Source organism: Melanerpes formicivorus, unplaced genomic scaffold (assembly GCF_026170545.1).
Source record: "Melanerpes formicivorus ecotype bairdi unplaced genomic scaffold, bMelFor1.0.p_v2 SCAF_3, whole genome shotgun sequence".
In the NCBI taxonomy this organism is placed as follows: Eukaryota; Metazoa; Chordata; class Aves; order Piciformes; family Picidae; genus Melanerpes; species Melanerpes formicivorus.
Genome location: NW_027142355.1, coordinates 43,196,126 through 43,221,216, shown reverse-complemented (window position 1 = coordinate 43,221,216; position 25,091 = coordinate 43,196,126). Strand labels below are relative to the sequence as shown.

The 25,091-nt window shown below is 44.9% G+C and overlaps 1 protein-coding gene across 3 annotated transcripts in view; it reads right to left on the bottom strand.

The window, feature by feature from the left end:
• Positions 1–25,091, bottom strand: part of LHFPL3 (LHFPL tetraspan subfamily member 3) — a 270,950-nt gene that overhangs the window by 51,489 nt on the left and 194,370 nt on the right. The gene's annotated exons all lie outside the window — the stretch shown is intronic.

Genomic DNA, 25,091 nt, shown 5'->3' with positions numbered 1-25,091 from the left:
TCAAATGTTTGTATCTGCAGTCATCTACCCCTTTAATTTATTGTGAATTTACAGTACTTTGCCTAATGGTATAAAACTTTTAGGTCTGCTGAGGAGAGATACTAAAAGTCACTCACAAGATGAAGGATTTGCATCAAGGAAAAATGTGTCCTTGCATATCTACATTGTGCCACTGAACAACTACAAACGTGTAACAAGCACGGAAGAAATAAGAGACTTTCCTGAGGGAGGAGTGGCAGAATAATCAATTGGCCTAAACTTCTGCTATTCGAGAGGAGCCTTGTATTTGGTTTGGCTGAGCTGGAGTTAATTCTCCCCAGAGCATCTTTCCAGTGCTGTGTTTTGCAGTGCTGTAACTGGGTGTTGATAACACAGCAGAGTTTTGGCCACTGCTGAACCCAGCACCTAGGCTGTGCTTTTCCAACATTTCCCCACCCCAAAAGTACGTTGAGGAGGAAGATCTTGGGAGGCGACACAGGCAGACCCAAACCGACCAAGGGGTTACTCCATGGCATATGACATCAGCTCAGATATATGAGCTAAGTGAAAGAAGGAAGTGTAGGGACATTCTTTACTGGCATCTGTCCTCTGGAATAACTGCTATGTGTGTCAGACTCTGCTTCCCGGGGGTGACCCAACACCATCTGCCGATGGGCAGTAGGGGATAACATCTGTTTGCTTTGGCTTCTGCACATGGCCTTTGCGTGGCCTTTGCTTTTGCTTTGCATTATTAAAATTGCTTCTATATTACCCTAAGCCTTTTGTTATATCTCCCCCTCTTCCCCATCTGTCTAAGAAGGGCAGTGATAGAGTGGCTTTGGTAGGTATTTGGTCCCCAGCTGGGGCCAAATCACCACAAGCCTCAAAGGAGATGATAAAATAGATTGAATCGTAGAATCACAGAATTGTTAACATTGGAAGGGACGACTTCATGGATCACCTAGTTCCAACCCCTCTGCCATGGGCAGGGACTCCTTACACTAAATCAGGTTGCCCAAAGCCACATCCAGCCTGCCTTAAAAGCCTCCAGGGATGGGACTATCTTAAAGCAATCATTTCTTAACTGAGAATATCGACTAACAGTTCCACTATAGTTTGAAAACTGTTTAAAAAAGAATTTAAGAACTTTATGGTGGATTTGACATATAAATCACCAGAAAAACAAAATAGCCAAAATAATACCAGAGGTGTATTTTCTATCTGGCTCTAATGCGGAGGAATTGTAAACCACAGCAGAGAACTTAGAAAGAGTAGCTGGAAATATCTAAATGCATTGATTAAATGATCAGCATGTCCCTGATGAAAATAAACAATATATCAACTTTTCTAAAGGTTACAGGATCACCGGATGTTAGGGGTTGGAAGGGACCTCAGGAGATCAAGTCCAACCACCCTGCCAGAGCAGGACCATAGAATCTAGCACAGGTCTCACAGGAACACATCCAGATGGGTCTTGAAAGTCTCCAGAGAAGGAGACTCTACAAGCTCTCTGGACAGCCTGCTCCAGGGCTCTGTGACCCTCACAGTGAAGAAGATTCACAGTAGGCAATTAAAAAAAACAAAAAGTAGGTGTACATGTGTGTGAGTGTGTAATATATATATATGAACCAGAATTTGCTGGATTTCTCTCTTTCTTGGAAGCTGTGACTGTGTACTGATACTGGATTGCCTCCATTGCCTTCTCACCCACCACTGTTTAGACAATGAAACTGAGCAGAGGGGCAGAAGGATGCACAGACTGGTTGAGTACAGAGATACAAAGCACAGCAGTTGTCTTCTTTCTAAGGCTGGAAAATGAAATGAGGTAGAGTAACTTATTAAGAAAGGGATAGTGACATAAATTTGTAGCAGCACCATTGTGCTTGGCTCCCTGCCTGCCTCTGGCACATCCCAGTTAAGTGGAACTGATGCCATTTCATGCAGCTTAGATGTCAGCCATTACTGTTTAGCAGCATTCCACCAATTGGATACACTTGGGAAATACCCTAGGTAAACAGAGACCTGATGAAGGCTTCTACACTGACCAAGCTGTCTGCCTTTCCCCAGACACGTGAACTTTCCCTAGGAATGCCCAAGGGTGTCCCAGTCTGTCCAAGGCACATGGGGCACATTGACCATGCAGCTGCTAAGGGATGTGAGACATGCAGCTCCACCCCTGGGATGCTGTGGAGAAGACCCAGGGGAGCTTGAGCATTTATTGCCTGTACCATGGGCTTGGTTTAGGCTTGCCATTCCCATGGAGATGAAGGCTTAGTAATCACCCAATAAGCATAAACCATACATAAGTAGAACCAGTCTCATCACTCAAGTCTCCTGGAAGACCTGCACAAGTTTATTGTCCTAGGCAACATCTCCTCTCTGCAGGAGTCTCTCCTGCCACCCACTTAGGTTAAGGACTGTTTCCCTTCTATATGTACGTAAGTATCAGGCAGTCATAACAGGAATAATTTCTGGCCCTTAGCTGGTTAATAAATAATGTTTTCCGTTGGTCAGAGATAAAACTCTTGTCCTTCCTTGAGTTCCTCCTTGGCATCTTTCACTGAGGGATGTATCTTTCACTGAGCCTTACTTTCTACATCAGTGTCTACCCCAGAAGGCACACACAATATAGGTTTTTAAGCACGTTAGGAGGTGGCCATATCCTGAGCAAGCCTAGTCATGTGAATGACCCAGCACTTGGCGGTGAACTAGGAAGACCAATCTCCAGTTTATTTTCTTTGGTAAACCATGACAATGCTCATGAGATATTGGCAGGCCTGGGGCCATCTGGGAATGTACCCACATCCATGTTTCAGCTGGAATCAAACCAGCTTTTCTAAGGGGAATTTCCCATTTACTGTTATTGATCCAGATGATAATGGGCAACCATGGGGTTGTCCTGGTTTCAGCTGGCATAGAGTTAATTTTCTTCCTAGTATCTGGTACAGTGATGTTTGGATTTATATCAATAATGCTCTGATGGTTTAGTTTATGATGAGCAGTGCTTGCAACAAGTCAAGGAGTTTTCAACCTGTCACACTGCTCTGCTAGCAAGGAGGCAGAGGGTGCAGAAGTTGGTAGAGGATGCAGCCTCTCCCAAAGGGATACTCCATACGGCAATGCTGAACAACAAAACTGGAGGGAGTTGTCCAGGGTGGTGGGTGGCTCGAGGACTGGCTGGGCATCAGTCAGCAGGTGGTGAACAATTGCATTTTGCATCACTTGTTCAGTATATTCTTTTATTATTATTTTCCTTTCTTTGCCTTCTTTTTATGCCTTATTACTTATTATTTTATTTCAACCCAGGAGTTTTACCTTTTTCCAGATTACCTCCTCCACCTCACTTGCAGGGAGTAAGAGGCTGTGGGGTGCTTAGCTGCCTGCTGGGTTAAACTACCACAAGCACCAAGCAGGAACTCAGATTGAATAAAGTCTTCTCTCCTCCATGCCACTGGCACAGACATCAGGTCTCCAGCACAAGCCATTTCAGGCTGCAGTGCTGCTCTTACTGCTAACACAGACACTGCCTGAGTGAATCCTGCTGCCTTGATCAATCCTGCTTAAATCAATGAGATTGCTTGCATGACTAAAGCAGGTATATCTGGCCCTAAGTGGCATTTAATCCACCACATTATTTGGATATAAATCAGCTGTTTGGGGCAGCAGTAACTGTTCTGTTACCACTGTGAATTTAGGAAAAATCTATTAAACCCACTGAAGAAAGTCCATATTTACAGTGAAATAACTGATGCTAGCACCTGACTGGCTTTATCTTGATGTGTAGGATCACAGAAACATTCAGGTTGGAAAAGACCCTCAGGATCACCAAATCTAACTGACAGCCCTACTCTACAAGGTTCACCCCTAAACCATATCCCCAAGCACCACACCCAAACCATTTTTAAATACATCCAGGGTTGGTGACCCAACCACCTCCCGGGGCAGCACATTCCAATGCCTGACCACTCTGTCCATGAAATTTTTCCCCCTAATGTGCAGTCTAAACCTACCCAGTCACAGCTTGAGGCCATTCCCTCTTGTTCTATCACTAATTACCTGTGAGAAGAGACATAGAATAGACCAGGTTGGAAGAGTCCTTCAAGATCATCGTGTCCAACCTATCAACCAATCCAACCCACCTAAACAACTAACCCATGGCACCAAGCACCCCATCAAGTCTTCTCCTGAACACCTCCAGTGATGGTGACTCCACCACCTCCCCAGGCAGCCCATTCCAATGGGCAATCACTCTCTCTGTGTAGAACTTCTTCCTAACATTCAACCTAAACCTCCCCTGGCGCAGCCTGAGAATGTGTCCTCTTGTTCTGGTGCTGGTTGCCTGGGAGAAGAGACCAACCCCCACCTGGCTACAACCCCCCTTCAGGTAGTTGTAGAGAGCAATAAGGTCACCCCTGAGTCTCCTCTTCTCCAGGCTAAGCAACCCCAGCTCCCTCAGTCTCTCCTCATAGGGCATGTGTTCCAAACCAACTAGCACCAATCTCTCCACAATGTCCTTTCAGGTAGTTGCAGAGAGCAATGAGGTCTCCCCTCAGCCTCCTCTTCTCCAAACTAAACCACCCCAGCTCCTTCAGTCACTCTTCATCAGATTTATTCTCCAGGCCCTTCCCCAGCTTCCTTGCCCTTCTCTGCACTCACTCCAGCACCTCCACATCTCTCCTCTATTGAGGTGCCCAAAACTGGACACAATACTTGAGGTGTGGTCTCACCAGAGCTGAGCAGCCTTGCTCTGAAGCTATTATAATGGAAATCTTCTTTCTTTTGGGATCCTTGAGTTTAGGGCTGTAGGAAGAAGTTATCAAGATCATTATAATCCCTTTCTTCCAAAATATTGTGTGTATGAGTGAATTATGCACACAGTCACACAGCTGTATGCCTGCGTATCATTGTTTGTCCACGATGACACCATATACTTTTAGCTCTTTTAATGCTTACTGTAAAATTCTCCACGATGTATACTACAAGTAATAATTTTCACCTGGAAATGTTGATGTCATCCTGCCTATGACAATGAACAGGTTTTAACAGAACAATAAAGCATGTCTTGTCTTCCTAGTTAGTCTCCGTCGATTAAATGTGCAGATTATTTACAAACATCCTAACATAGTGGAAAGGAAGAATTCCTAATGCAATGGTTGTATTCCCAGGATCTCACACAATTCATCTTTACTAAGCTAACTGAGCCTCTATAACCTCAAGACACTTATGAAATAATAGGGAGAAAGCTTTAGGTTAAGTATATTTAATATAAAAATTACTTGCTTAATTTGTTCCTTAAGATTATTTTCTCTTATTCTTGAGGCAAAAAGAAAGTGCTTGCTGACTTAAAGTCACAGATGTCTTGCAATATGATGTAAGACTCCTTGTCAGATCACTAATGGAAACAATCTTGATGATGCTGAGATTCTGTACCTTATAATTAAACGTCACAGTCCAGCCCTTGTACTACCCGTTAATGATTTTCCAAGTAGGCAATGATAAAATCTTAACAAGAAACCTGAGAGCAGTGAAGAAAGACCTCAAGACCCTGGGATGAATGGTGAAGGGATCAGGAGCACAAGTAGTACTTGCCTTTATCCCACCATTAGCTGTGTTTGATGAGGGCACGAACAGGAAAAGCCATCAGATTAATGCCTGGCTACGGGACTGCTGTCATTGGCAGGACTTCGGGTTCTTTGATCACAGGCTACTTTACAAGACCCCAGGCCTGCTGACTACAGATAGGAAATGCTTGTCTCAAAGAGGAAAAAGAATCCTGGGTCAAGAACTACCAAGGCTGGTTGAAAGGTCTTTAAACTAGATATGAAGGGCGATGGGGACAGAACGAGGCTGTACAGAGAGAATACCAATGTGCATGGCATGAGCAGTGAACAGGGAAAACTGGAGGCCACATCAGCCCGTAAGTCAGCTTCACTGGCCAACCCAAGCATGTGCATCAGCTGTTTCTCCAAATGAGAGGACCAGCCTCCTAAAGTGTCTGTATACTAATGTACACAGTCTGGGAAACAAGCAGGAGGAACTAGAGCTTCATTCCCGGCCAGAAAGTTATGATATCATAGGAATAACTGAAACATGGTGGCACAGCTCACATGACTTGGGGATTGCCATTGATGGATACAGGCTATTTTGTAAGGACAGGCAGGGTAGAAGAGGAAGAGGAGTTGTGCTCTATATCAAGGAGAACCTTGAATGTATACAAGTCACAGTAATTGTGGAAGCCCTATTGAATGCCTCTGGGTCAAAAGCAAGGGGGTTGTCTCCAAGGAAGCCCTTACAGTAGGCATCTGCTATAGACTTCCTAATGAAGACAACTGAGACCAGCAGGAACCGTATGAAGTTTAATGAGGCCAAGTGTAGGGTCTTGCACCTGGGAACACACAACCCAGGAATGCAGCTCAGACTGGGAGCCACTTGGCTTGAGAGCAGCACTGGGGAGAGGGACCTGGAAGACAAAAGGTTCGACACAAATGAACAGGGTGCTGCAGTGGCAAAGAAAGCCAACAGGATGCCAAGTTGCATTAATAAGGGTATCACAAGCAGGGATAAAGATGTCACTCTCCCACTCTACTCAGTGCTGGTCAGGCTGCACCTTGAGCACAGTGTGTGGCTTTGGTCCCTGCTGTACAAGAAGGATGTGGACAGGCTGGAAAGGGTCCAGAGAAGGGCCACAAGAATGATCAGAGGACTGTCCTATGAAGGAAGGCTGAGAGAACTGGGTTTGTTCAGCACTGAGAAGAGAAGGCTTAGGGGAGACCTCATAACCATGTACAAGTATCTGAAGGGCAGCTATCATGAGGTGACTCCCTTTGTACAAAGAATCCCATGGCAAAGACAAGGAGTGATGAGCATAAGCTGCTACTGGGGAGATTTGGACTCCCTGCCAGAACAATTTTTTCACCATTCAAACTATTAGAATAAACTCCCAAAGGAGGTGCTGGATTCTCCTACATTAGACAGTTTCAAGGCCCAGCTTGACAGGGTGCTGGGCCCTCTCATTCAAACTATATTCTTACCCTGAAAGGTTGAGACTAGATGATACATGAGGTCCCTTCCAACCTGGCATTCTATGAATCTGTGAATCCATGAATCCTCATGTGCTCTATTTTATCCATCACAGCAATTAGTGAACCATATATCATATAGTTAAATGAAGGCTTTCCCTCAGGAACTGGTGATGTAGTGACTCAGCAAGGCATCATCAGAAGGCATTTGCTAGTGCTAAGGTTTGTTAACACCTCTGTGGGGCTAGACCTGTCAGATTAATAAAAGGTGCTATTTTTATAACATCCAGAAAGTTTCCGTGGTACATCAGAGTGCACTAGCTGCTTATTTTAGATGACAGCAATGAATGCATTTGTCTTTAGCACTTTTTGGGTATGTGCATCTTCTAAAATGAAAGTTTCCTGTGAAGCATTTTATAGAAGAAGGGCTCCCAAACTGAGATCATCAGAGACATTTTCATCAGGCACATCAAACGTACCTGTGAATTAACAGTCCCCAAACCAAAGCTAAGTAGCAGTCATAGCAACAGGCTGCCTGGGTATCAGGGAGTACTCTGAGTGTGTAATAAGGGACCAAATGAACACCTGGATTCATGCCCTGTTCTCTTCTACCCAGTTGTTGTTCAGCCCTGGGCAGCATCAAGGGCCTATTGAAGGAGATTGTGCTCTTCATTTGATCTGGTCTTTTAGTTATCATGTCCATTTTTAACCCCTCCCAGCATTGGAAACCTCATCCTTTCCCCCATCCACTCAGTCATTTTCATTCTTGAAGAGAACGTGCCTGAAAGCCACAGTGCTGACACAGGATCACAGGAATGTGACATGCAAAGCCTGCCACTGTCAGAGGGGCTATCTTTCATTCTCTTGGCTCCTCTTAGTGTTTGGAAGGTTACTACTGAGCCCATGAGCTGCGTGTTTCACCCTGCCTCATGTCTCCTTCCATGTTCCTGATCTGATGGGGCAGATCCTGACTGCAAATATGTGAAGCAGTGGAAGACAAGGTCAGAATCAAGGATGCTGGACAACTTCTAGAGAGATTATGGAAATTACCAACAAAGCCAGGCAATTTCACCAAAGATGTCATGGTTAACGTTTGGCTTTCAAAACATACTCTTTGCACATGTGAATCTCAGAAGGATACTAAGGAGAGTGCACTGAAGTGACTTGGAAAAGATTACACTGGAGCCAACAGAGGCACTGAAATAGATGTGGGGTTTTCTGAATCAGCTGAATCAGCTGACTCTCAGCCCTCCTTGCTCCTGCTGCCCTAAAGCCACCAGCGCTGTCCTCCTTCTCTCCTCTTCCCGGCTGTCCTGCCCTCCCTCTCTCCCACTCCCTATCACCCTTCTGTGGTCCCATATCAGATTCCCATCCCTGCTCACCAAAGCACTTACCAAAGTGCCTTAACTGGCATATATCCCCAGGTATCACTCAGCAAAATGTAGCTGCATCTGCACTTTTCTAAATGGGGATGGATTAATTGCATGCTTAAAAGCTTTTCTGGATGGAGACCTGCACTTTAGAGCCAGATCTACCTTCATTGCTGGAGCCTGTAGGGAGGAAAAAGCAGCATTTTTCTCCTTGTCCCATGCTGACTGGAAAAGAGGAGCAGAAAGAACATTGACTTGGTTTCTGCCTCAAAGCAGACAGCACTCTCCTGTCAGGAAATCAAGAAGGGGAGCATGAAGCTCTGAGCATCTGCCTGGATCCTGGAGCACCCTAACAACAAGGCTGAGCTGAGCAGTGATCTGTCATATCTTTAAATAAAAACACTTGGAGAAAAGGTTGCACTAATGACTCTGAAAAATAAGAAACACCTAAAAACTCAGTATCTTTTATGCAGACAGCTGTTAATAGTAGTGGTTAATATTAGTTGTAACTAGGATAGCCTGCATAAAAAGCATTGCTAGGTTTTTAGTAGGAACTGAGTATTAGTGGCTTCTTTGTGTGCAAAACACGTCAGTTGTGCAATGCAGGTGTGCTGGGATCTCCACTGCTTAAGCTATTAAACATCCTTTATACTATGGAACAAAAGTTTGTGCTTGTTCTTATATAAAAAGATCACAGCACCCTACAGAATATAAAAACCACTTATGTGTTTTCCTGAAAGAAGCTTATTTCTGTTGTCTTCTCAGAGAAGTAACAAAGTTTGGACTTAGTTCAATCACACCTTCTGTTTTCATCCTTTCAAGTTATTATTGCAAATGCACAATTTAAGAAAGATCTGTTTCTAGAGTTATTTCTCCCATCAAAAGGTTTGGGTTTGCTTCTGAGATGCATATCTTATACGGTAAACTCAAGTTTGTTATTAAGGACAAAGATCTCTTTACTGAATCACTACAATCAACAGGAACGTCAACAGTTATCTCTGCGGCAGTTGGATGAGGTCCTTTTTAGTTTCTTCCACTTTTAAGTTGCTGCTTTTGTTTTGTGTTTCGCTAGATTCCCAGCATCACTCATGGCAATGTGAGTGGAGGGTTCTCAGCATGGCAGCTGAACAGTCATTGATTTTTTTGTTTGTTTTTTTCAGCAGCAGAACCAGAAAAAAAAAATTCCACCAACCTTATGGAATGCAATAATGAAAAAAAATACCAGAGCAAGTTACACAACCTGGGGGACATGGCATAAAAGCAGAGGAAAAATGTCTGTCATCACAAAGTGGAAGAGTCAGGGACCACAGCTGTTCTTCCCTGAGCCAGTGCTCAAAGGAAACGTTCACTGAGGTCAAAACCATGCTGCCACATGCAGGGATCTGAGCCAGAGCCCTCCTCTTAGTTGTTCCCTAGCTTCAGACAGAGGTCACCTGAAATAAGATGTTCTCTGGCTCTCCTGCTGTGATTATTTTACTTTTCATTGCAATTGTACAAATGCTCAGAGCTGGGAGAGGAAAAGCATGTGTCTGAGTGACTACAGCCTGGTACAGCCTTTGGTTGAGACAGCACCATCGGGGTTTAGCATGGTTGCAATGAGCACTGAGGCTATTTACACCATACTGAAAGAAAACATTTCAAGTACATTCTCCAAAAATTCCTGGCAGTGTGATGGGTGGATGGTGGCTGCCCTGAAGGAGGGTGGTGGGGGTTTCTCTCTCTCCCTAGGAAGGGACAGGTGGGGCCATATGTCCTGTATCATCATCGGTACACCTGAGAGGGAAGAGGGAAACTACCACCAAAGTCCAAACTATTTATCAGATTAAAACAGTTGCTAAATTTGACCCAGATTATTACAGAATTGTCATGATCTCAAATTGCATGTTTTAATTAATAACAGAACTAAAAAAAGTGCTGCTAAATGCTGCTCAAAACCTCTCAACATCAGCTATGAACACTGAAATCACTACTTTCCATGACAGCTCTGGCCTGGGAACTCTACACACGAACACAGCAGGGCTACTGGGGAATCCATCAGCTCCACCAGCATGGTAGGCAAGACAATATGATGGTATCAGCTGCCTCCCTACAACCTCTTCACAATTCTGTGAGCCAGGTTCAACCTGAATGGTCTGCACATTGATGCTACCTCACGGATCACACTGGTTTAGGTTAGGGAGTCCCAAGGCCGCATGTCAGCTCTCTTGAGCACATTACTATTTTTCAATCTAAATCTTCTTTAAAATATTGGGCAGATTTTCTCATAGATGAGTAGCCATTCCAGCAAGCCTGGCAGCTGGTTTACAGTTTGTACTTAGTATACTTCCTGTTATGAAGAGCAACTGAGGGAGCTGTGGCTAATTAGTTTGGAAAAGAGGAGGCTGAGGGGAGACCTCATTGCTGCCTGAAAGGACATCGTAGAGAGTCTGGTGCTGGTCCCTTCTCACAAGTAATTAGTGATAGAACAAGAGGGAAGGCCTCAAGCTGTGACTGGGTAGGTTTAGACTGGACATTAGGAAAAGATTTTTCATGGAAAGAGTGGTCAGGCATTGGAATGTGCTGCCCAGGGAGGTGGTGGAGTCACCAACCCTGGATGCATTTAAAGGTGGTTTGGATGTGGTGCTTGGGGATATGATTTAGGGGTGAGCCTTGTAGAGTAGGGTTGTTGGTTGGACTTGGTGATCCTGAGGGTCTTTTCCAACCTGAATGTTTCTGTGACTCTGTGGTAAAACTGAAAGGCTTATGTCAAATTCTATGGTGGTGGTGAGACGCTGGAATCAGTTGCCCAGAGAAGCTGTGGATGTTTCATCCCTGGAAGTGTTAAAAACCAGGCTGAATGAGGCTTTGAGCAATCTGTTCTAGTGGGAACTGTACCCCTGTCCATTGCATGGGGACTGGAACTAGATGATCTTTGATATTCCTTCCAACTCAAGCCATTCTGTGATTCTCTGTGTGTGTGAAATTCATTTGTACAGGGGCTTCTTCAAGAACAAATTGATTTTAAAGCATTTACAGGGTATATATTGTTTCTATGTCATGCATTTCCAAATCTATAAATTAGTTTATAACACAAAGGCTACTTTAGAAGCCATCTGAACACAACAGATAGCAGAGCACTTTCAATCTCCTTTTTACACTCCCTCAGATACCTGCAATTCAGATCTGATAGGGATTGTGAGCAATCTATTTCTAAAGCAAAATTATTGTACAAGGAGAGACTCTCAGTGCAATGGTTCTCTTGCAAGACCAGGCTGTTCTATGACAAATGAAGTTTTCTAACCATCAGTATGCATCACACTAGATAAGGGGTCAGATTCAGGTCTCACACTAGTATAAATCAGGAATCACAGCTATGCAGGACTGGAATAAACTCATGTTGATGAATATTGCATAAATGCCACATGTAACTGTAATGCTAGGGCCATTGAAATTAACTTCAAGAGAGTTTCCACCCCATCAGAACAGATGGATTCTGGATGACATTACTGATGTGGACCTTCTCCTCCAGATGGCCTGGCCAACAGAGGGTTTCTGTGCACAGGGAGAGTGCCTTCCCTGTGCCATCTGAGCATAGGTTCTTTGAATATGTTCCCAGCACTTTGTGTTTTGGAGAGTCACTACCTTTCTGCTTTCTTCAGCAGGATCTATGAACTGCCAGTACTGCTCAGCGCTGGCTTCTCACTGCACAGGGCCAGGGCAACAAAGCTGGTGAAGTGTCTAGAGAATAAACCTTATGAGGAGTGGCTGAGAAAACTGGGGTTGTTCAGTCTGGAGAAGAGGAGGTTGAGGGGAGACTTCTTTGCTCTCTACAATTACCTGAAAGGAGGTTGCAGTGAGGTGGAGGTCAGTCTCTTCTCCCTAGTATCAGGTGATAGAGTGAGAGGAAATAGTCTGAAACTGTGCCAGGGGAGGTTTAGATTAGACATTAAGAAGGATTTCTTTACAAAAAGAGCAGTCAGTCATTGGAACAGGCTGCCCAGGGAGGTGGTCCCTGGAGGTGTTTGAAAACATGTGGACATGGCACTTTGGGACATAGTTTAATAGTCATAAGGGTGTTAGGCTGACAGACTTCATGATCTTCAAGGTCTTTTCCAACTGGAATAATTTTATGATTCTAAGATTCTATGATTCTTTGACCCAGAAACCATATGTATCACCTCTCTTTGGTTGAAGCCAAGCTCCTTCTCCACTTGCAGCAACATCATGCCTGCAAATTCCCCCCCAAATTGAGCACTTACCATTATCAAATGTAGTAGACAATCACTGAAAATGTTCAAAGATAAGTAACACAACACTGGGATAAGTATCTGCAGTTCCCCTGGAATTGCAGGCTGGTGTGAATGCAAAGGAGTGCTGAGTCTAACGAGCTGACAGCCAGCTGGTGTGTTACGGATACTCCTGTTCCCTGCTGGCATCCTTGCATCTGCATTTTTTCCATGGCACTCCTGTTCTCTCTGTGAGAAGCACTTTAATATGCTAACAGTATGAGGTGTAAAATATAGAGCAAAGGCTGTGAACTGCTGCCCTGCTCCTCTTCCCACTATTCATCCCACTTGGCTTGCTTGTGGCACCTGGGTAGCTAACCCTGTAATTTGGACACTGGCAGCACATTTCCTCATCTCAGGAGAAACAGAGACAAAATCAGCTTTTAGAGTGACTTCTAAAAGGTGCATATTTCAAAAGCAAAACTGCAACATAAAGCATTCAGAGACACCATAACCCAAGTGCCATCTCTATGCAGAAGGGGGAAGGGAAAAGCCATTCTTCTTAACAGCCAGTGGCTTCAGACCAAAGGGTCTAACTCAAAGCAGCCTTTCCAACTCCTCACATCAGAGGGGGGAAGACCTAGTTTCTATTCCCCCATGCAGTGAACTCTGAGATATTTATAGGAAGTGGAACGCCCTCCACAGTGTAGGGCAATGAAGGTCACCCCAGCACAGCTGGGTGGGTGCTGCTCTTTGGATCACTCCCTGCAGCAGGTAACCAGCCAGGATGGCACAGCCACAGACACAACTACCCAGAGAGAAATTCTGGCTGTGGGGTGATGGGGTTGTCCTTCAACACAGGCACACAGGCCAGAGGATCAGCTCGGGGTGTTGGCACAGGACAGAAGAGCTGTGCCTTGCCCTTCTCTTTTACCTTATGCTGGGGCCAGTTTTCTCAGAAGTACCTATCAATACTGGGTGCATTAAACTTCTCAGCACAGGAGCTGATTTTGTTAGACATTCACTTTCTGAAGGTCAATGAAAAGTGGGTTCTCTTAAAGCCCTTTTGAAAAGGTTAACTATCACCAGCCTTTTGCACTGCTTTCTTCTTTAAAGCACCAGAGCAGCTGCATCGATATGTGCAGAGAGAAAAGTCCTTATCCCAGCAAGAAAGGGTGAAAATAAGGAGACCTATTAGCCCAAAAATCTGCAAGGAAAGAGAAGGGATATTTCAAAGCAACCCAAAGAAAACTTGCATCCAGCTCAGTGGAAATGCCTTAGATCTAAACTTCACCTATTTGTCTGCAGAAGGCAAGCTAGTGCTGCAACTTAGGAACTGTTTTAAACAAAGGGACTCTTAAAACTGCTTTGTCATCAGAAAGTGATGAATGTCAGCCAGGAAGCACAGGAAGCAGTGGGGTGCTGGAGGAGTCCCCCTGGCACAGCCCCATTACTATCACTGCCCCAGTGCAGCAGAGGGGCAGCTGTACCAAGTGCCACGCTCTGCCATTTGCTGAGTGTTTTGCACACTCTTGCTTGCAATGACTAATAAATAACCCCAAAGTTTGGGCTTGAATCTTCTGTGACTTCCTTCTGCCTCAGGTTGCATCTCTATTTAAAGTCTCAGCACAGCAGTTCAGCAGTTTCTGAGAACCTGTATTGTTGCCTAAGGAGTTTCTGACTCTTAAGAGGAGACAAAATTCATCAGCTTTCTTGTGGTAGTCACAGTAGTACTCAAATATTAAATACATGGCATTTAGATGGGGTTTTTCTGAACTTTGATTGTGAAAATCAGTCATAAAGAACTTGACAACAAAATATCAATGTAGACCTATCCCACCCTGGCTGTCCTGATGCAAAGCACTCTGGGGTCATAGTGTCATGCCATGATGCTGTAGCTAGGATCTAAATCCTCCTCAAGCATCCACAAAGCAGGATGGTGGGCAGTTTGCAGCTCGAGGTGAGAGATGAGAAAGCCAACACAATGCAGATGGACCATCCACAGAAAACTGAAAGACCAGGATGCATCTGAAACATGAGCCTGCTAAGCTCTGCACAGATTGGAGAGGAAATGCTCATCTTTTCCTGGCTGCTGGAGAGCTACTTTTACTCAAGAGCATTTCTATGGACTCCTGATTTTTTCTGCCCTTATATTCCAGGAAGATAGTTATTGTTCATCCTCCCTCCTACTGAGTTGAATCTCCCTAGGTGGCTGTCACAATGAAAAGCCTGCTGGGACATCACAGAGCCAAGAGGAAACCAACCCTTTGTCCCTGGCTGCAGTACTCATTCCTAGTCAAGGCTACCTCCTTTGGCCATATGGTTCTTCACATCTGTAGTGTTCTGTTTGGGATTTTGGGTATAATTTCACTCCCTGGAGGTTGCCAAGTCTCCCTTCCATGTCTAAATAAAAATCTCCTACGGGTAGGTCCCTCCTCGGCATGAACAAGAGAATCATCCAGGAAATTCCTGTATTTGCCCAGAAAAATGCTTAAGAACAGATTATATTTGTTTCTGTCTAACACTGTCATAACCTTCTCAGTGAACTGATGTGAAGTTCTTCTCTTAAACTGGCTCTTTAACTGTGCTGCTAAGAAGGTAGGTAGGGTGCCAGGGTAAATAAGCACATTCAGTATTCAGTATCACTAAGGTTGGAAGAGACCTCAAAGATCATCGAGTCCAACCTGTCACCACAGACCTCATGACTAGAGTAGGGAGGACACTACTGCCCACTGCAGGCTTGAACTCATGACATTCCCATTAAGGGTCTTATGCACTACCAACTGAGCCACATCTCAGCAGCATGGGTTTATATGCAGGGCTCTCTGCTCTTGCAGCTGGAGATTGCCTCCAACTGCCAAACTAATGCAGCCACAGCAAAGCCTGCAATGTAGACAAACATTTTGCTACTGACCTAGATTTTAAGTCACCTTATGAAAACTTATACAATATAAAAGACTTGACTTGATATTGCAGGGTATAACATTAGCACTATTCAGGCTTAGTAAAGCACATAGGAAACAAAGAAGATGAAGAACTGCTTTCCCTGAGCACCATTTGACAATAAGCCACCATCACTAAACAGGGTTGTTCCTAGGAGGGATCTATAGGTATTCTTCCTAGACCTAAAACTGTTCCTCAGCACTGCAGATGCTACATTAGATCATGGCTGATAAAACCTGTAGCTTGCAAAAGAACTGATGTTAAGTTCAGATGATGAAGAGAAGGCAGCCATATGAGACTTGTTGCTTGGTAAGGGGGCTCTGCTGTTTTTAAGCACTCCAAACAGCGTCAGACTCCACAGAAGAAGAAACAATAGCTGCTCTAGGTAAGTGGTATTTCTCCTGAAGGATTTAGAGGCTAAATATGGTGAAGATGAAACCTCAAGTTAGAGAATCACAGAATCAACCAGGTTGGAAGAGACCTCCAAAATCATCAAGTCCAACTGATTACCCAACCTTAACTAATCAACTAGACCATGGCACAAAGTGCCTCATCCAGTCATTTATTAGAATAAACCTTTATTAGAATAAACCAAACCAGGTTGGAAGAGACCTTCAAGATCATCGTGTCCAACCCATCAACCAATCCAACCCACCCAAACAGCTAACCCATGGCACCAAGCACCCCATCAAGTCTCCTTCTGAACACCCTCAACGACGGCGACTCCACCACCTCCCCGGGCAACCCATTCCAATGGGCAATCACTCTTTCTGTATAGAACTTCTTCCTAACATCCAACCTGAACCTCCCCTGGCGCAGCCTGAGACTGTGTCCTCTTGTTCTGGTACTGGGTGCCTGGGAGAAGAGACCATCATCAGCCTGTCTACAACCTCCCTTCAGGTAGTTGTAGAGAGCAATAAGGTCACCCCTGAGCCTCCTCTTCTCCAGGCTAAGCAGCCCCAGCTCCCTCAGCCTCTCCTCACAGGGCTGTGTTCCAAGCCCCTCACCAACTTTGTTGCTCTTCTCTGGACTCGTTCCAGCAAGTCAACCTCCTTCCTAAACTGAGGGGCCCAGAACTGGACACAGGACTCAAGGTGTGGCCTAACCAGTGCAGTGTACAGGGGCAGAATGACCTCCCTGCTCCTGCTGGCCACACTGTTCTTGATGCAGGCCAGGATGCCATTGGCCTTCTTGGCTGCCTGGGCACACTGCAGGCTCATGTTCATCCTACCATCAACCAGCACCCCCAGGTCCCGCTCTGCCTGGCTGCTCTCCAGCCACTCTGACCCCAGCCTGTAGCACTGCCTGGGGTTGTTGTGGCCAATGTGCAGAACCCGGCATTTGGATGTGTTAAATCTCATGCCGTTGGATTCTGCCCATCTGTCCAGCCTGTCCAGGTCTCTCTGCAGAGCCTTTCTACCCTCCAGCAGATCAACTCTTAAACATCTTCAGGGATGCCAACACCACCACCTGCCTGGGCAGCCCATTCCAATGGGCAATCACTCTGTGAATAACTTCTTTCTAAAATCAAGCCTAAACTTCCCCTTGCACAGCTTGAGACTGTGTCTTCTTGTTCTGGTGCTGGTTGCTGGGAGAACCCCTTCCTGGCTACAACCACCCTTCAGGTAGTTGTAGATGGCAATAAGGTCTCCCCTGAGCCTCCTCTTCTCTAGGCTAAAAGTTCTAAGTTCTAATATCTGAGAAGGTTAATGAGATCTTGGACAGCTAAACAAAGGATGCTGAGGTGGAGGCAGGAGTGGAGGCTGACGTGCGCTATCTACAGTCTTAGTACCACGTATCACTGAGGACCTTGAAAACTGTGAAGGACGCAGAGAAGAACTGCAAAAGCAGACACCTGATGGGGAGAGATTCAAAATGCACTATTTGTCTAGCTTAGAGAAAAGAAGACTGAAAGGTCTTGATTACAGTGAATAACTATCTTTTCAGGGAGAAAAGAGTTCTTTAATCTGGTAGAAAAGGATGAATGGTTGAAAGCTGAAGCCAGATAAATCTGAAGAGGAAATTCGGTGAAACATGTTAATAGTGAGGCTGGGAAACAAGTGCTAAGGGAAAGGAAGGAGTCTGTAGTGCTTGATGAAGATGTCAAGATGATTTTTTGAGAGAGAAAATTCTCCTGCAAATGTGCTATGTTTCAGTCTGTTCCAATATGGACACAACTGGGTGAGATTTTAAGAGCTGTGATAAAATCTAGCTGTGTCTTCCAGCTTCAAGCTCCAGGTCTCTGTACAAGCCATCTGGAGCTATGCAGGGCATCTGGAGGCATGCCAGCTGGGAGGCAGAAGAGGCCCCTGTTTTCCCTCTCTCCCCATCCAACAGGATAGCTATGCCAGGAACCAGTACTGGGATTTACTCCTAAAAACCTGGCTCACTGTGTTTCCAAAATGCCTTGCAGCACAACAAACCCTTTGCTTTTCTGACCTCACTGAAACTCTCACTAATAAGCAGAGGGGATGGTGGAGCACTGAAGGGGTGACCACACCAGCCTGGCAGGGCAAGCAGCTCTGGACACCGAGCCAGACTGACACGACTCTAGTGGGCAATTCCTTCCTTAGGGAACATGTCTCCTCATTCTGAGAGAGCTGTCTATCTCTACAATTTTTCTTGACTGAAATATGTTTTGGTCTCCTGCCTTTCTCTTCCATCTCCCCATCTTCCACTGAGATAAATGATGATTTTGTAGCCAGTGGTGCAGCAACATCCTTCGAATGCCTATTAGAGAGCTTCACCCACACTCAGTGTGTGAGGTGACCTGTGTCAGCCCTGAAACCTTGACTAGCCATGCTGTGCTGCAGCTGTGCCTTTGCATCTAGCAAATGGCTTACAATACAATAGTATCACTTCCAATTGCTGACAGGATTTAGCTCAGCAGCCCTAAAAGGCATAAAATAAGATGGACATGATGTCACCTGTGGCAAAACAATAATCCCCACCTTCTTCGAAGCTGACTGTTGCTATTTTTTAATCCTTTGTCAGTCTCATGGCAAGATGCTGGCAAAAAATAACTCCCACACATGACTTTGCATAGAATGATGCACAAAATGCATCTCTTTGGGAAGAGGAGAGCTAGGTTGGAAATAAGCAGGGAATGCTAACAGCTTATCATGGTGCTTCTAGATGTGTTCAGGATGGAGAGTCCTTTACTCAAATTTAAAGAAATGATAAAAATCTCCATACTTATAATAGAAGAGCAAAAATCTGAACAGTGATGGTGGACCAGCCCTTGGAGACAAAAGAGACGTGTGCACTGTGGCGGAATTTGCAGCGCTTTGCATTACTCCAGACTGCATGTTTGGCACCCTTCAGGATTCAACTTTCCTCCAGCTCATCAATTGTTCCCAAAGAGTAATCTGCAGTGACAAACGGCAGATCACCCATGGATGCTCAGCTGGCAATTGCCTGGTGTCACAATGATGCAGTGACAAGATCCTTCTGTCCTTCCAGCCCACATTCCCTCTTCTGGGAGCCCTCTCATATATATTTTTTCCTACAACTTTCCAGGGAAATCAGCTACTGTAGCTGCTCCTGGTATGCAAAAGTTACAAACAGAAGAGCTATTCCTTCAGTAAAATCACTTATTAATTTGTGGCATTTTTATTTTTTTAAAGGAGGTAGAGAAGGGTAAAGAGTAGTAAAACTAATGAATAAGTTAAGTGTTTTCAAAAAGGATGGAGAATGAAGTACATGATGAAAATGGAAGAGCCTGACTACAGTCTCTGCCATAAGCCTCTACCACCTTGGCTGTGATATACTCCACTGACTTTTTTATAACTGTCCTAATTAAACAATTAGAAGTGAGGGGCAAATAAGACTCCAAGTCCATATTTTCAGGCAGTTAAAAACATAGCATTCTGTCTGGTAGAGATCATAGAATCAACCAGGTTGGAAGAGACCACCATGATCAGCTAGTCCAACCCGTCACCCAGCCCTATATCCAACCAACTAGACCATGGCACTAAGTGCCCCATCCAGTCTTTTCTTGAAGATCTCCAGGGACAGTGACTCCACCACACCCTGGGGCAGCCCAGTCCAATGGCAAATCACTCTCTCTGTGAAGAACTTCTTCCTAATATCCAGCCTAAATCTCCCCTGGCACAACTTGAGACTATGTCCCCTCATTCTGTTGCTGGTTGCTGACTAACCCCCACATGGCTACAACCTCCCTTCAGGTAGTTGTAGACAGCAATGAGGTCTCCCCTGAACTTCCTCTTCTCCAGGCTAAACAACCCCAGGTCCCTCAGCCTCTCCTCATGAGGCTTGTATCACAGTATCACAGTATAACAGTATAACTAAGGTTGGAAGAGACCTCGAGGATCATGGAGTCCAACCTATCAACACAGACCCCATGACTAGACCATGGCACCAAGTGCCACATCCAATCCCCTCTTGAACACCTCCAGGGATGGTGACTCAACCACCTCCCTGGGCAGCCTGTTCCAATGACCAATGACTCTCTCTGTGAAGAACATTCTCCTCACCTCCAGCCTAAACCTCCCGTGGTGCAGCTTGAGACTGTGTCCTCTTGTTCTGGTGTTGGTTGCCTGGGAGAAGAGGCCAACCCCTTCCTGGCAACAACCACCTTTCAGGTAGTTGTAGAGAGCAATGAGGTCACCCCTGAGCCTCCTCTTCTCCAGGCTAAGCAACCCCAGCTCCCTCAGCCTCTTCTCACAGGGCTGTGCTCAAGGCCTCTCCCCAGCCTTGTTGCCCTTCTCTGGACACCTTCAAGTCTCTCAATGTCCTTCCTAAACTGAGGGGCCCAGAACTGGACACAGGACTCAAGGTGTGGCCTAACCAATGCAGAGTGCAGGGGCACAATGAATTCCCTGCTCCTGCTGGCCACACTATTCCTAATGCAGGCCAGGATGCCATTGGCCCTCTTGGCCACCTGGGCACACTGCTGGCTCATATTCAGGCAGCTGTCGATCAGTACCCCCAGGTCCCTCTCTGTTGTGTTCCAGGCCAATGGAACACTTGCATCACTTTCATGGAGAAATGGAAGCTAATGACAACTACAAAAAACATCCAAACCTCAATGGTGTTCACAGCCTTCCAGGACAAACAGGAAAGCAAAGCTTATGAAGACATTATTCAAGCTACAATTGAAAATAAAATTAGATGCTTCAGGGCACAGAGATGACAGGAAGAATATCTGTGGCAATAAGGGGTGATGAAAATCATGCAGAGAGAAATAAAACAAAGGATGCATGAGGCAAAGATGGAAGCACTGCAGAACATCTACTCCAACAATACAGTCTTTGACTAAAAGACAAAAATCTATAAAATCTGTGTAGGAAGAAAAGCTTATTAAATCACTGACTGTCCAAATGGATATTCCTGTTGGCAAATAACATTGCTCTTTGTGGCAGATGGACACCAGAGTCAAGAGGTCATTCACTGAAGTGATCAGGCTTCATAAAATCTAGATTTGTAAGTAGCCAGGGCGGTGGAGCCCCAGTGAAGTGACTGCTGTCAGGTGATTTCTGTTCACTGCAACACTGCGAGCTCATTCACTGAGCACTGAGAAGGTTGCAACTAAGAGAGATGTGGGAGGGAATCTTGCAGCTCTTGCCCACATGCAAATCTGCACGTGTCCATGGCCAGCCATTTTCCAGCATCTGCCACTGGAGTAGTGATAGCTGGTGGTCATAGTGGTCTGCTCTGGGTCACTGGTCTGCTGGCAGTTCACTCTCTCACCCTGCTCTCCCAACATGGAGCCTGGCAGTACAAGTAGGATGAAACAATAACATTACAGATTTTTTCTATGAAGCCACAACCTAGCCCATCATCAGCAAAGGACTTCTGAACCTTGGAATCATAAAGGTTAGGGTTGGAAGGGTCCTACAAGGACCATCTAGTCCCAACTCTGCTGCTGTGTGCAGGGACATCTTTCACTAGGTTATGCTGCTGAAGGTCACTGGCACATTCATTTGGTTCATTTGGCACATACCAAAGCAACAACAAAACATCTTATTTGGAGACTCTGTGTTTCTCCCTGTCAGGCAGTAAGTTGTAGCTTGTTTCAGTTTTTGCTCTCCCTGTTGGCTATGTTACTAGCAGGTCCCTGGTTCCATTAGCATCAGCCCACTGCTTCTCTGTGCTCTCTCTCCCATCACCTCCCCAGGAATTCCCCATGGGTAAGTAGCTTTTCCTCTCCCCTGCACTGTAACTGACTCCTTTTTGCAAGATGAAATGCAGAGCTCACTTTCTCACCTGGTGAGAATAGGAGAGGGAAAGGAAAGGGGCTTTCCATGGAGAGTGGTGGACGCTAACACTTCAGGAATGTGGATGTCATCCTCAACTCTGCGCATGAGCAGACAAACCTGATGAACAAAGAAACCAGGTCCTACAGGACCAGGTCACAAACTCAGTGCCCCAACCTCCTCTATACTATGGCACCTCCTTCTGACTCAAGGTGACAGGATCATATCCTAAGGAAGCTCTAACATGTTTTTGTGGACCTGCAGCCCCCTCGCTTCATGATGTGCACAACAGGGTGTAGTTTTTTGAGATGTAGAGAGGGCAGCCATGGAAATGCCACTTCCCACAGCCAGGCCCTTCTGTAGCTCCCCTGCGCCTTTGCCAGCAAAACTTACACTGGCAGTAAGATTTCTGTGTAACCCAATGCAAAGCACCTGCATTTTATTAAGTACTTCTCAGATTAAATAATGCCTCATTCTGATTATCTTTTTGGAGCAGATATTTATTTACTTTTCAAAGCATACTGATTTTTTTTCTTTTTTTGGGGGGACAAGGCACTGCTCTGCCTCTAAGGGGCAAGGCCGAGATCCTGGATACTTATTTTAGACTGATGGAGAATCAGTCTTTGAGGACTGGCTGTCAGTGTTTGTAAATCCCCAGCTCTCACATGCCATGAGTATACTGCTGTGGACTGGGATCTACCCAATTTGGTCTCAATGAGCAAAATGTTTTTCTCTTTGTTAGAGTTCTGGGTTGGAGAAAGCACAAAGTGTTTTTAACACTTTTCTTGGGGTACAAAGTGCTGGATTAGGCTTAAGAATACCTGGGGCTACTCTTGCTTCAGTTCACACTGAGGAATGACAGGGGATCAAACTGAGCACTGGATCTTTGGTTATTGAAATGTATTTAGAGATGCCTCCTCCTTCCTAAAACGATGTCAAGAAAACCTTGTTGTTTGTTGCCTGCACATTTTCTCCTGAATGCTGCCAGATTAGAGGAAAACAAAAATTATTATGTACATTCATAATAGAATACACACATAAAGGAAAAATTGAGGTGCCTAACCTTGATGCATATTCCTTTAGGCTGTTAACTTCTGGATGTGAATGAATTAAAACCGAGAAAAATATTGTGAACTATGTCTAAATGTAAATACTTTTGTCTAAAAAAAAGAAAAATAATTTGTATCAATGTCAGCCATGATTTGCAAGCAGTCTTTGTTCTCCACCATCAAAAATAACATTTACATCTGCAGGAAATGCATTTCCAACATTAAATAGTTGATATTGTTAACATTATTTAGAGCTTAGCAAAATTCTCTTTCTTCCTTAAGTCATAAATTATTTGTTTTCCTAACAGAAAGTAAAGCTTGGTTTTATTTTGCTGTGCTCACACAGCATCATCCACTTGATATTGTTTGTTTAGAAAAAGAAATAGAAGCTGTTTGGTGTTGGGGTTTTGGTTGGTTGGTTTGGTTTGTCCTTTTTTTTCCCTCAAAAAAAAATTATTTGGGGAAAAGTGGAAATAAACAATGCTTATATCAATGTTGGTAGACTCCAATCAGGAACAGAAGGTTTCCTCTTTTTTTTTGTTTCATTTATTTTGCAGTTTTAGCTGTGCTCAGAAGCAATGATCTGTGCTTACGACACACTTATTGAACCATGAAAACCAGTAGAAAGCAAAAAGTTCAGCAGTGGGCTGTCTCCTGTGTCAGCCAGCTTTGCTGTGCAATTTAATGACCTGCCTGCTCAAGCACCAAATTCCCTGGGAAGCATTCAACCATTTTAAGCTTTCTTCAGGAGTTGCACACTGAGAAAACAGAAGGCCAGTGGCAGCCTGGGCTGCACCAAAAGCAGCATGGCCAGCAGATCAAGTGAGGTGATTTGACAGCTCTGCTCTGGTGAGACATGCATCCAGCTCTGGAACCCTCAATACAGGAAGGACATGGACCTGATAGAGCGGGTCCAGAGGAAGGCCCAAGAATGATCAGGGGTTGAGCACCTCTGCTACGAGGACAGGTTGAGGGAGCTGGGATTGTTCGGCCTGGAAAGAGAAGGCTCCAGTGAGACCTAATAGCAGCTTTCCAGTACCTGAAGGGGGCCTAGAAGAAGGATGGAGACAGACCGTTTACAAAGGCCTGCAATGACAGGATGAACGCCAATGGCTTCAAACTAGAGAAGAGCAGATTTATTTATACTGGATGTTAGGAACAAGTTCTGCACCATGAGGGTAGTGGAACACTGGAACAGGTTGCTCAGGGAGGTGGTTGTGGCCCCATCCCTGGGGGTATTCAAAGTGAGGCTCACCAGGGCTCTGGGCAACCTGATCTAGTTGCCTCTGCTCACTGCAGAGGGCGTTGGTCTAGACAACCTTTGGAGATCCCTTCCAACCCAGACCAGTCTACGATTTTGTGAAAACACATTGCATGCAGTGGAGTGCCAGGGAACCTTGCTTGAAGTAACTCATTGAAACCAAAGTTGGGAACTCAAGAGCCAGACATGTGGTTTGAGGATTCCAAATGTACTTATGTAACTGAGATGTACAAAAAAATATTCACAAGTTATTCAGGTGCCAGAACTTTCACATTCTTTGCCTACTGACACAGAGTAAATCAGTTCAGGCTGTATTAAATCACCTGTTAGCAGGTTAAATATATCATGGGGTGATTTCTCTGGAAACTGAGTGACGTGATGCCTGAGAGGAATTTTGCTGTGTAAAGTTACAGGAGGCTTAACTGTTCATGCTGCTAGCCAGTTGAGTTATAGATACAGAACATTTATACAAAATGGCACAACCCAGCCTTTGAAGAAATTGTGTTGAGGTGCTCAGGAACTGAAAAAGGGCAACAACCTGGTGTTAATGAAATCACACAGATCTGGTCTGGCCTCAGCCTGGTGTGGTCACTGCCACTATGCAGCAGAACAAAGGAGTATAAGAAGTCAGTGGAGAAAGAAATCTTTCTGACATTTTCTTTGCAGAAATATAGCATTTAAATAGTTTGAGCTATCGTTTTCAGAATGACAGCTAAATCTAACTGTAGGGGAAAAGCAGAAACGACACTGATGGATGAACAGATGGCAGGAGGGATTGAGTGGGTGTTAATCCTATTGCTGTATCTGAGCTGAGATAGGACCTCATCCTCCAGCACTGATGACTCAGCAGAGGGCAGATATTTAAGGAAAGGTTCTGCTCTGTTTACTTAAAAAATTTGCTCTAGACATTTAGTTTGCATGAAAGATGCAGGATGGAGCGCTTGACTATAGCTACGAGGTGTTACGAGATCCCCTGCTCCTTCTCCCACCCCTGAGGAAAGCCCCACAGCAAAGAGGAATCCCCCAAATGAAGCTCTGCATTTCCCA